This window comes from Mirounga leonina, unplaced genomic scaffold (genome assembly GCF_011800145.1).
Source record: "Mirounga leonina isolate KUSES-001 unplaced genomic scaffold, KU_Mleo_1.0 Mir_176, whole genome shotgun sequence".
Lineage (NCBI taxonomy): Eukaryota > Metazoa > Chordata > Mammalia > Carnivora > Phocidae > Mirounga > Mirounga leonina.
Window position 1 is genome coordinate 49,051,011 of NW_023270454.1, and position 13,396 is coordinate 49,064,406.

Consider the following 13,396-nt stretch of genomic DNA (forward strand, 5'->3'; position numbering starts at 1 on the left):
TATCTGCACAAAGTTTCAGCAGACCAATTTTATTAATTTCATGTAACCCAGCAGGGAAGGGCAGCAGAGTGGCGTGAAAGAACCTTCTGGCAACCTAGGTATAAATTTATAATGAGAAAATCAGCTTAGCACTTTTTAGGTAAATTGTATTGGTAAAATTTAGGGATAGCCTATCTAATCTATATAATACATAGACGTAACAATATATTTTGCAAAACAGAACACTTTCAAACACTGTCTAATTTCAAGCCAACTATTCTTTAATTCATTGGATGAATTTCAATGAAAAGTTTGAGTAATTATGAGTAATTAACATTAAAACTATCTTATTTTAGAGAGTATTCTATTTTTTAAATCTTGTTTCACCACATATTGCTGATGTCTGTCTCTTTTTCATGGTGAGAGACTGAACTGGCTGCCAAGACAAAGAAGAGAGATTACAGAAAAAAAAAAAAACAAAAAAACAAAAAAACAAAAAACCCTCTTTATAGTCTTATAAACAGCATTTATAAGCCTGAATTTTAACATTACAATGGAGTAATTACCTATCGGGAATGGAAAGAAGTAATAAAATATGTCAAGTAATAACTCTAAGCTATTACATCTCCTTTTAAGAGTTTATATAGTCTAGTTTAGCTAGTTTAATTTTTTATGTAACTATTCACACTTGAAGGCTAAATCAGCCTCCACTTGCTGACTCAAGGCTATTTAAGAAGGCTTTTAAAAATGAGGCACAGGAGGACCCCTGTATCTGTAGGTCCACCATATAGCGGAGATATTTTCATTTACCATGCTTACATTTAGTTCTTTTCTTAAATAACACAAGTGACAGGGGTAATTCCAGCATGGATATGAGCGATCCACTCCCCATAAAGGTCACAACTTGTACATTAAACAGTATCTGGTGAGAGTTATATACCAGGAAATGTAACAATTGTGCTAAATAGACTGCTTGAATATTTACATAAAAAGTGGTTATTCCAAGTTTTTGTTGATATGGGTCAAATAACGTTTCATACCATGTTTTCCATGATTTCTCTGCCATCTGTGCTGTGATGCCCAGACTCCAAATGTACAAGCCAAGGAATGCAATCCATGAGTATGTTTCTGTCCATTTGATCCAGTGTTCTGGGATGCAGGGTGGGGGTGTTTAAAATCTTTAAACAATGTATGTACTCTCCTGGGAATTGTCAATAGATCATATTTGCTCCACGGGATTTCTCTGGACCGTGTGTACGTTGCTAATAGGGGTGTACAGTGTTCTGCAGCAATTCTTCCTAGGATTCCCGCACAGCTGATCTGAAAGTTGGTTTTCGTCCTCCTCCTGATGTTTACTTATTTCTTCTTCACAAGAAGCCACACCATTTACAGTCAAATTTCCTGTGTCTTCTGGAGAAGCTAGGTGGCACTGAATATGGGAATTGCGAATTTGAGCTGCCTGTTGGATAAAAAAGCCTTTATGGAAATGTTGGTCATCTTGGATCCAAGTTAGCAGGACTCCAACAATTTGTCATATATCTCCTTGTATCCCATGTCATCTTTATCAAAACTTCTTCCAATGCAGCATTTCACCCAAAGAATAAGTGAGGTGTATGAGGCAGTTAACAAAAGAGAAAAGTTCATTTGGAATGGCATTTAAAACATTTGGAGGGAATACAGTTATCAGGTTGCTGATTAATGCTGGAGAATCCCACAACTTCCAAATCTTTTATTTCAATTCCATTGATACTATTCAGTAATTCTGCAATAATCAACTTGCACTCCTACATGGGGAATAAGGGTCCATGAAGAGATGCTAACTGTGCATGGCATTGCAGAGAACCTTGTGCCATATCTGAAAAAAATCTTTGATTTTTCCATGTACTGTGAGGAAAAGCTTCATAACTCTATTGCCCAGAAGAGTCTCCTGCCTGGGCTCTGTTGGATTTGATTACACATTTGAGAGGATTCAAACATAGCTCTATAGTGTCTGCCCAAATTTGGAGGAAGAAAGTTCCAGCTAAAGGCCTGATTGCCAAGTACAAGGTAACTGCTGAAATATCCAAGACGTTTTAGTATTGAGCTTGCTTCTCCTGAGGAACTGCAGAACTTCAATAGTTAAATGAAGATGTGACAAAGGTCTTTTTCCTGAAATACACTCCTGTAGTTCTCCTGGAATCCCATATGCAGTCCAATGTTGCTCATGTTACTTGAACTTGAGTATTCACTCAATAGTACAGTTAGAATAAAAGAGGCCATAGTTTGCATAGTGGGATTGCCACTACTTACCAACTGGATGACTTCATAAAACATGCTTTTGCAGTTAATTGATTTATCTGACGATCCTCATTTTATAATTAATGCCGCTGCAAATAGAATTTGTTCTCGAATGTACTTTTGGAGGTTAGGCCTTTGTAAAGGCGTAAGTTAAAAGAAATGTTTGCAGTGACTTGAGGCTATCTTTTTACAGAAGAATCCACTCTCAAACAACTGCTTCCAGGATGACTGTGGCAGCTTAAAAGAGAACATAGTCCATTTTGTTTTCTGTTCTGTTTTTGTTTTTTAATCTAGTCCATTTTGCTTTCTGTTTTTTATTTTGTTTAATCTTGCCTTAGCACCACAAAGAGGGTAGTTCCCCTCAAAATACACCTCAGGCAAGTGGCAGCTAATCACCTATTATAAATTTCTAAAACTTTCCTCCTTCTCTTCAGCTGTTACTTCCAAAGCATGAAGTATGAAAATATGCTTGTAAACTGTAAATCTTGACTCTGATTTCCTAAACAGGAATATGCCGAACCTCACACGCTGACAGTGGCTGTCCCAGCTGCCATCCCTGCGGTCTGCGCAGTCCTGGTGGCTGGCCTGGCCTCCCGACTCTGGGGGACGGAGAAGGAGATATTAATCGAGCTAGCTGCCTTGCTGGGGTACACGAGCCAGGGAGCCAGGCGAGGCCACCGTGGTTGGCCCAGATGATGGCGGTATGTACTGTTTTATTTTTCTTTATTTTTTGTTTTGTTTTGTTTTTTTTAATTAACATATAATGTATTATTTGTTTCAGGGGTACAGGTCTGTGATTCATCAGTCCTACACAACACCCAGCACTCACCACAACATATGCCCTTCCCAATGTCCAATTCATTTCTAAGGAAGTTGAAGATTAGATAGATGAAATGGTTTGTTCTGGGGACATGTCGAAACTTAAATTCAGAGGCGCCTGGGCGGCTCAGTGGGTTAAGCATCTGCTTTTGGCTCAGGTCATGATCCCAGTGTCCTGGGATCTAGCCCCAGCTTGGACTCCCTGCTCAGCAGGGAGCCTGCTTCTCCCTCTGCACCCCCCCCCACTCATGCTCTCTCTTCCTGTCTCTCTCTCAAATAAATAAAAAATCTGTGAGAAAAAAAAAAAAAAAAAAAAACAAATTCAAACCTGAGATATGCTTGACACCAGCACTTGGATTCCTTGATTAATCTGTTTCTCAAATAACAATCCACCTCACCTAAAGAGATTTTAAGATTTTGAAACTTTCTTCAAATGCTTCTTTTCAAATTAGTCCTGTAAATTTCTGATTTCAGGTATAAGGATATTTTCAAGATTAGCAAAAACTCCACACATAATTGTTAGTTGGATGAATAAATCTCTTATAATCCCATTCTTTTACTGATGAGGCAATATGTAGCTTTTTTTCTTTTTTTAAGGTTTTTTTTATTTGAGAGATAGAGAGAAAGGGTGTACACGTGGGGATGGGCAGAAGGAGAGGGAGAATCTCCAGCAGACTCCCACCGAGTGTAGAGCCAGCCTCAGAGCTCAGTCTCTTCACCCTGAGAGCAGGACCTGAGCCTAAATCAAGAATGGATTGCTCAACCAACCCAGCCACCCAGGTGCCTCTAGGCAATATGTAGCATAAAGAAATTAAAATTATATTCTACACTCACATAGTACCTTATGGGAACCAAATTTAGAACCTAAGCATCTTGCCTCAACTAGCTGTATTCTGGTTAATAACAACAGTAACAAAGATACTACAAATACAGATAAATATAATAAAGCATATTACTTAATTTAGCTAAAAAAGTAATGATTGCATAAAGTAGTGGGTGACACATCTCAACTTTGACTTGGAAAAGTTCTTCACAGATTATGATATTAGGAGAGACATAGAAAAATGTTACTATGGATCAGTGAGGTAACCTGACCTAAGACTACCTGTGCCGAGAGAAGACTACTACGGGAGTGGCAGGCACATGGAGCAACTGGCTACTCAGGCCCTACCTGACCACCCCAAGGGCTGAGAGGATCAGTATCTCAGCACACCTATAACCAGGCTGATAAAGTTTCAGCATGCTTTTTGTATGGGCACATCATTTATTAAAATATTAACATTCTTATACTCCAGTTGGTAGTCTGTTTCCCAAATCCCCTGAGTGCCCCTCCTACCAAATGGGTCTTTCCAGTTCCAAATCTCTACATTGCCCTATCATACAGAAACAAAAGGTAAATCCTAGGCAGTAGGATGCCTCCAGGACTCTGTTTCCTTGTTCATCCTCTGCCTGGGACCCCACATTGTATCCTGACACACTGGTAGTAGTAGTCCTACTAAAGATTTTTGGTTATTTATTTATTTGGAATCCCTATTAGTCATTTTGATGTAATTAAATGTTACATGAAGTTATTAGCTAACCATTTAATATCTCTTAATAGGACAGTAATACAGTTATAAAATATGCTGCATACGAGTTTTAAATCAATTATTACAGTAAAATTGCTACATGTGCAGTCAGTGGTGGGAAGTACATGTTGTTTCAAATCACAGGCTATAGAACTAGACAAATCTAGGTTTGAATATTGCTTCTATACTTAGCTAAGTCTATGGTGGATGGAAGCCCTCTAAGATCTCACTGCTTTATTTATGAAATGGAGATAATTTCTAATGCCCCTTTCTTCATCCCAACACCCATGTTACCTAAAGAATCCTGCACCAGAAGATTACTATATGATACCTAACATTTTAAATCTGAATGGAATCTTATCATGCGTTTCGCTTTATTTTTTATTTAAACATTTTTTTTCAGCATTTAAAATCCCTCTCAATGAAAGTATAATATAAGTATCTCTCTGGGGAAAATTCAACTGATAGTATTCCTTATAGAACATTTCAGAAGAAACTTCATGTTCTTTGAAAGCTCATGTTCCTCAGAATATGAGTTTGATGTATTTAGTGGACAAAGTACACATTTCATTCTCCTTTAAATTAAATCTTTTGTGCTAAATAAAAAAGGGGGAGAAAATTATGTATGTTCGATTAGATGTGGATAGACTTCCATTGCAGTTTTTTTTTTGTGGATACTTTTCATGAATGGTTATTCTGAATAATGTTATGGTAAAACTAGTGATGATATTATCCAATAGGGAAAATAATAAAATAGATCAAATTTTAAATTGTTATATTATGTCACATATTTCTATGAACTCAAATAAAATATAATGTCAGTATGTTCGTGATCTTTTCAGTATATTTAGGAAAAAAAAGTTGTTGTTCATGAAATATCTCTTTTCAACATATACCGTAGAAAAGGACACAGTTTTTGTTACTAAGATGTTTCTGTTGTAAATATTATATGGTCAGAAATATAAATATTTGACATTTTTAGGGTATGACCTGATAAAATTGTTTACACACTAGAAGAAATTATTTAAATTTTAAAAAGTATGTCTTTGGGGCGCCTGGGTGGCTCAGTTGGTTAAGCGACTGCCTTCGGCTCAGGTCATGATCCTGGAGTCCCGGGATCGAGTCCCGCATCGGGCTCCCTGCTCGGCGGGGAGTCTGCTTCTCCCTCTGACCCTCCCCCCTCTCATGCTCTCTCTATCTCATTCTCTCTCTCAAATAAATAAATAAAATCTTTTAAAAAAAAAAAGTATGTCTTTAATTAAAGAAAAATCCTAAGAAGGCCAAAAAACAGAAAAAGCAGAGATGGTTACATGAACTGTACAGATAAGGTTAAATTTGTAGAGAAATCATTAAAGGAAAACAAAAATAATAAAAACTGTAAAGGGGGTTTTTTAAATCATTTTTAAATAGACTTAAGACAAGTAAACTTTAATGCAGTTTTTTTTTTTTAAGATTTTATTTATTTATTTGACAGAGAGAAAGACAGCGCGAGAGGGAACACAAGCAGGGGGAGTGGGAGAGGGAGAAGCAGGCTTCCTGCTGAGCAGGGAACCCAATGTGGGGCTCGATCTGGGGACCCTGAGATCGTGACCTGAGCTGAAGGCAGACGCTTAACGACTGAGCCACCCAGGTGCCCCTTTAATGCAGTTTTAAATTCTACACTTGATTTGGGTTAAATGAAACCAAATACAGGTTGCTGTAATAGGGTAATTATAGGTTTCCTTAGGAGTTTATTGGAAAGAAACCAGTTGTAATGATGGGTAAGTGATTGATATCAAAACTGATTCTATGTCTAGGATGCCTAGAGGTCGTTAGATTAAAGGAAGCATGTTTTGCAAAAAGAAATCTAGGCCAAAGTCAAGAGGTAAGTGAGAACATTGGGAATGGACGTTGAGCTGCCTAGAACTTAGATTTGGGAGTTACAGAATGGGAGATGGTGTTGAAAAGGGAAAATGAAGTCGGGTAAGTAATTGAACAGGAACACAAAAGTAAATGAAGTGTCTTAAAAACAAATTGATCAGTTTGATTTCAAGTAAGAAAAAAGAGATGCTATTACAATGTCAGAGGAACAACGTGATCAAATTTGCTTTGTGGCTGAGAGAGGAGAATGTATCAAGGGGAGTAAGACTGGAGGCTGAAGGACAAAATAGAAGGTAATTGTAGGAATTTAGGTAGCTAGCTGTAATGTTAAACTAAGCTGAAATGCCTGCTATGAGCAGTGGAGAAGAACAGAGATTGGAGGGAAACTTTAGAAAACAGAATGAAAAAAAAGGAAAACAGAATGAACTGCACTTAGCTACCGCTTAGAAGAAGATGTCTAAAGGAAGGGGATGAAAAAAGATTCTTAAATATCTAAGGTCCTTTCCAAAGGAATGTTGTCTTTTCATTACTACCATTTGGCCTTTTATTTTAAAAAGTGTTTAAAATGGCATCTTATTGTTGGCTTAATTTGCATTTTCTTGTTCTGACATTAATAGAACATCAGAGAACATAGAGATAGAACATTTTCCAAAATGTCTATCGTTTTTACTATTTCATAACATGAAATCCTTGCCTGTTTATCAGTGAATGTCCAGAGCGGGGAAAAGATGATATAATCATATTTTTAAAAATATCTATTTTATATTGAATTACCTGTGACTGTTTTCCCAATACTATTATTATAAATTTATATTTTATTTTTATCTAATTTTCCTTAGATAATCTAATTAATCTTTTATTTCAGATATTTTTGATCATATCTAACTGAAAAAAAAATCCCTCAAGGATCAATTTGTATTAACTATTTCATTCACAAAATTAGAAAATATATATTAAGCACCCATTATGTGCCTGTAACTGTGCTGGGCCTTTAGAAAGACTTTGTTTACTCCTAAGTAAGAGTTTATGCACAGAGTACCCCATCTTTTCTCTATCATGGCAATATTAATAATACTTTCATCTTGACATTTAGTGCACTTAATTAAAGTCATCAGTTTATTTTTTCTAACCACTACACCAGGCTCATGGAAAGCTAGTAGTAAAATAGCTTTTACTCAATAACTATAGTTACTGTAGTAGAACAATAGTTCATATTTAAACCATATGTGCTTATTTCAGTCTTTTAAATAATTTCTGATGTTGATGACCAAACTTTCTGCTATAACATAATGATCACTATCAGTGACATCAAATTTTTATTTATCTCCCTGTGAAACAGAAAAGAACTTTCAATGAGCTCTGTGTATCTGAGAATTCTTTTGCCTTTTTAAATGTTTGACAAACTAATTGCTGGCAAAAGTCTTGATTTAAATGTTAAAGTCAAATTGCTGTGGATCTTGTTCTAATTTACTAGCACTTAGGCTCTTGGGTTTCTGAGATTAACAATAACCAAAGAAAGACTCAGATTCAGCTAACTTAAATAAACAAAAGAAAGAGGATTTATATAAAGGTTAGTGAAATAACTAAAGCTAAACATTCAAGTCTTAGGAAAGATGATGGCTCAGGGCAACACTGGGAATGCCAGCAGGAACTCAGGCAGTCTCAACCAGGGTAAAGCCTTAAAATAATGTAATTTAATAAATCTTCAGCCTCTTTATTATAGATTAATATTCACAGAAGTGCATATTTTCTAAGTGTCAGGGGTAGGAGATATTTTCATTGAGCCAGTTTGCATCACATACTGCCTCTGCTGTTGTCATAGAGATTGGGATCTGTTCCTAGAAGAAGGACTAATAAGCAGGCAAAAACAATAGAAATTCTCTCACATACCCTACCTGTCCAAAGTCTTAGGCAAGTACTACCCCACTCCTTTTTCTATGTATATAATTCCTAAAATGTTCCTGTTTTACATAGTGTGTCTCACAATTAAAAATAATCTACTCCATTTACAGTAGGAGAAAACCAAAAGTAATTTTTAGCTAATGCTTCCAAAGATGACATTTGGTGTTCTCTGGGTTATGTCTATTTCTTGGGTTGCTCTGTCATTATAACATCTCAATGTTCTGTGATCTATGGACCATGTCAACCAACACACTTTGTGTTTAATAGTGGACAAAATCAAGAGAAAGGAAATGTATGTAAAAGAGTAAGCAGTGCTGCAAATGACCATGGGAAGTAAACTTGTCACTGCTTTTTTTTTTTTTTTTTAATTTCTATTTATATAATTTTATCTTTGGCCAGAATATTCTCAGGTCATATTTCTTTATTTTTCTATCTTGTGAGTTGAACTAACTTAACTATTCCTTGTTATTGGAGCCTCTGTGGATCCTATTACATTGTCTTACTTAATATTTATTACTAGGCCTGCTATTACATGGAAACGTTCCAGAGTATTACTTGGGTTCTACCCATATTTCTGTAGCACAATCTCTATTTCTCCTTGATTATCAGGTCAGCCATTCTAGTAAAATATGTAACCCTGTTCTAGGAGAATTGAGAAGATATGCTTGTAGAAGTATCATTTTGCTAAATTAAAAATATATATATACTTTCTTCTGGTTTCAATACCCACAAGAGTCGCAACCCTCCTGATTTCTATTACCATGATTAGTTTTGTTGTGGTTTTGAATTTTCTATAAATATAATCAAATAGATTTTTTTTTATTTTATATTTTTTAATATTTTATTTAAAATCCAATTAGTTAACATACAGTGTTAGTTTCAGGTGTACAATGTAGTGATTCAACACTTCCATACATCACCTCGTGCTCATCACAGCAAGCGCACGCCTTAATTCTCCTCACCTAGCTTACACATACCCTCTCCCCCCTCCCCTCTGGTAACCATCAGTTTGTTCCCTATAGTTAAAAATTCTGTTTCTTGGTTTGTCTCCCTTTCTCTTTTTTCCCCCTTCGTTCATTTGTTTTGTTTCTTAAATTCCACATATGAGTGAAATCATATGGCATTTATCTTTCTCTGACTTATTTTACTTAGTATAATACTCTCTAGCTCCACCCATGTTGTTGCAAATGGCAAGATTGCATTCTTTTATGGCTGAGTAATCCATTCATTATTCGATGGGCACTTGGACTGTTTATTTAATTTGGCTATTTTTGTTTTGCTTTGTTTTTCGTTTTTTGTTTTTTTGGTGTGTGTGTGCCTGGCTTTGTTAGCTCAATATTATATCTATGAGATTTATCCATATTGTGCTTAGTGAGCAATTATTTAATCCTTTTTTCTTCAAGTTACCCAACCAAACCATTACCCAGTGCCCAGAAATCAACATAGAGTCTGATTCCAGGCATCACACCTTTTAAACCGACTAAACGTCACATTCAAAATTCTACTTTTTTTTTTTTTTTTAAGATTTTATTTATTTATTTTAGAGACAGAGCACAAGAGGGGGGAGCGGGAGAAGCAGACTCCCTGCTGAGCAGGGAGCCCGATGCGGGACTCGATCCTGGGACTCCAGGATCATGACCTGAGCTGAAGGCAGTTGCTTAACCAACTGAGCCACCCAGGCGCCCCCAAAATTCTACTTTTTATGAGGATTTTCTTTTTCCACTTGTGGTCGAGGCCAGTCCTAAGAGAGGAAGTCAAAGTTGTCTATTTCTGAGTAATGACAACTTACAGAATGAAACATGTATGTATTATTTTTATATTTATAATTTTTAATTTTTACTCATACAGTTATTAATTATCCCTTATAGTTTGAGTTTGAGGAGAAGGGAGTTCCTCTGAGAGGAGATGGTATACTGAGACCGTGATAAACTTATTCATACAACTCACTGGCACCTTCAGAGGGGGCTAGGGACTTTCACATATACATTGGCACATAATGGTGGAATACTCCTACTCATGCCCAAATGTATGGTTAGGCAGATCAAAAAGCACTGAGAACATGATGCACTTGGGTGTCCCAAGTCAACATATTCAATTTTCCCTGAAGGGACAAGTATTATTTTTAGGGATTTTTTTGGTTTTTTGTTTTGTTTTTTTAAAATTAGTATATTTAGAATTGTTAAAGAGACAGTTTAAAAAATAAGTTGACTAGACACCAAAAGTTAAGTAGCCAATATGGGAGTGCTACTATGTACTAAATATCCCATTCTACTTCTCCACTCAGGAATTGATAAAATGACCACATTGGATTCAGAAACTCACTGCAATTAATGTGTGACAAATTTTGTTAGATTTTAAGTTATCACTTTCCTCCTCATAGTACTCATTCTGTACAGTGAACTTCATTTAAAGTCCGGGTTCCCAGGAATTAGTACTAGTCTGAAGCTTAGATCCAATTGCCTTTAAAGTTTTCCTCTCTTAAGTACATGAGATATAGAGTCCCAATTTTTTGGAGAAGGGTAAAAGAAAGACTAAAGGATGGCAAAAAGTATACATGCATTTTTTTTTCTTTTTTTTTCCATTCACGTTTTCTTAAGGTATTCTTCTTTTTTTTTAAATTCTCATTTTTTGTTTATTTGTCCTTTTCAAAGCTTTTTGGACTCTTTATATTTGGTACATTTTCAATTAATGAAATGTTAGAGTTTAAAAATATTGTGACAGTGATTATTATGATACTCAAATTAGACCTTTTTGATATTGAGCACAAATCTGAAGGAGGTCGAGGAGTAAGCCATATGGATAACTGTGAATAGAAGTGTCTGCACAGAAGAAATAGCTTATGCAAAGTCCTGAAGCATGTTCCAAGGAACAGCAACAAGACCAAGGTGGCTTTAGTGGATTAAAAAGCAGAATAATAATAAGAGATGAAGTCAGAGATATAATAACGGCCTAGGCTTTGTAGGGTCTTATAAACCTTTTTTACAGCCTTGTATTTTTTTGCTGAATAGTAGGAGAAGCCAAACAATGGTTTTGAAGATAAGTTTGGCATAATTAAACTTATATTTTAATTGGATCAAACAGACTATTGTGTGTAGAATAGATTGTGAAGAGAAAGAGGAGAAATAAGAGGTTTTTACCTGTAATTCCCTTTTGAGGTAGCTAAGACTTTTTTAATTTTTTAGATTTAGCCACACAATCTAATTTAATTGATTACCAATGTAAGATAAATTTCTTTAAAACTATACATATATAGTTATACACACACACACATATATAGTTATACACACACACACATAAATGATTGTATAGGTTTATTGAACAATATCCTGGAGCAGCTCAAAGATTTAAAGAACAGATTATCTAAGACAAATATTGCAAAAGACAGAGATCAGGCAGTTTTGGAGAACCCTGCAGCCAGAGTTTCCAAAATTCCTCTTTGTGGTACACTGTGAATTCAGAACTTTACAATCCAGAATGTCCACTCATGATTGAAATTGTTGAAAGTGAAAAGCAGTGGCTCAGCTTGGGTCAGGAATACTCTCAAACCTATCACTGAGGATGGAAATGTGAGTGACCATTGTTGGCCCAGCCTTAATTACATGGCACTATGGCTTAGGTAAATAGAGTCTGCTTCCTAGGGAAGAGACAGAAATCATGGCAGGCAAAATAATGTAATATATCATAATATCATATCATATATATTATTATAATATAATTATTAATCACACAGTGAGAAATTTAAGAACAAAGATACTCCTATTTTTGTTTTTTTAAGATACTTCTATTTTTGAATTGATGCTTATAAAGTTATATGTAATTACAATTTATATATGAATCTTTTAACATTAATTTACTTTTTTAAAGTAAGTAAATGTGAATATTGACAAAAATTCTTTCACAGTTAATTCATGCTTTGTTAATCTGCAGTGTTTGCTCTGTTTTAGTTTTGGGAAAACCATATCTTTTGTTTGATATTTATCATTTGCTTTCCTTATAGTTTAACATTCTTTTTTTTTATCATTCTGTCACTTTAAATTTTTTCTATAGTGTCGCTATTTCTTAAGTTTCTCAAGTTTTATATTTTTACATACTGAAACAATATTACAAAGGCTCACATCTCTCTTTTACTGCCTCTGACAACACTGCTTAAATTATTGGCTGACATTTCTCATCACAGCTATATTCTGTGATGGTGAAATAAAGAGCAAATATTTGTTCGGTTATTTTTGCATCCTATAGTGCATGCATTTATGGAGGAACAACAATAATAATATCAAACTTTAACACATGATCCTCAAGACATATTTTTATTTATTCATACTTGAATAAAAAGACACTTTTCTGGTACTAGAGAACAATCATGACATCTAGATTGTCCCAGCTCAATTATGCTCAGTATTGATGCCAAGATAATTCTAGTAGGTATTCATAAATCAGTAGCTTGCTTTCTAGAAAACCTGCCTCTAAAACCAACAGAATAGATTTTGGTCATTGACAGTTTCCTTAGCTAATGCTGTCAGCATTGGCTTATTATTAAATTATCCCAGATTCTCTTTATGTCAGTTTTTATTTCTTTGGTCTCAGGATTGATAGAAATTTATTTTTCCTAGTCATAGAAATTTTCTGGGAAGTATAAAGATAAGTTTAGAGAATGGGTCTCAAAATCTTGCCCATAAATTATCTTCAGTTCTCTTAAGGGAATTTTCCTTTTATACCATGAAAAGAAATTGAGAATTGTAAAATCTGTTCAATCTGTTGGTTGAATAGTATAGTAGACTTGTATGTAGTAGACTTACATGGCAAAACCACTGGGCTAACTTTCAGGAACAATTATCATTCCTTCTCCCCAAGTACAAATACAAAAACAGAAAAATATACCAAAGTACATGTGTTTTAGGCATGAAAAAAGCAAGCAAGTCAGGACTTGAAGAACTAGGGTCCCAAAGAGTAAGGAAACAGACTGAGGTGAGCCCAGCATCCTATGGCAATTT

At 35.2% G+C, this 13,396-nt stretch overlaps 1 pseudogene; it reads right to left on the bottom strand.

Moving 5' to 3' along the window:
- Nucleotides 1-1,013: 1,013 nt before the first annotated feature.
- Nucleotides 1,014-9,868, bottom strand: LOC118022556 (annotated as a pseudogene).
- Between the last annotated feature and the right edge of the window lie 3,528 nt (nt 9,869-13,396).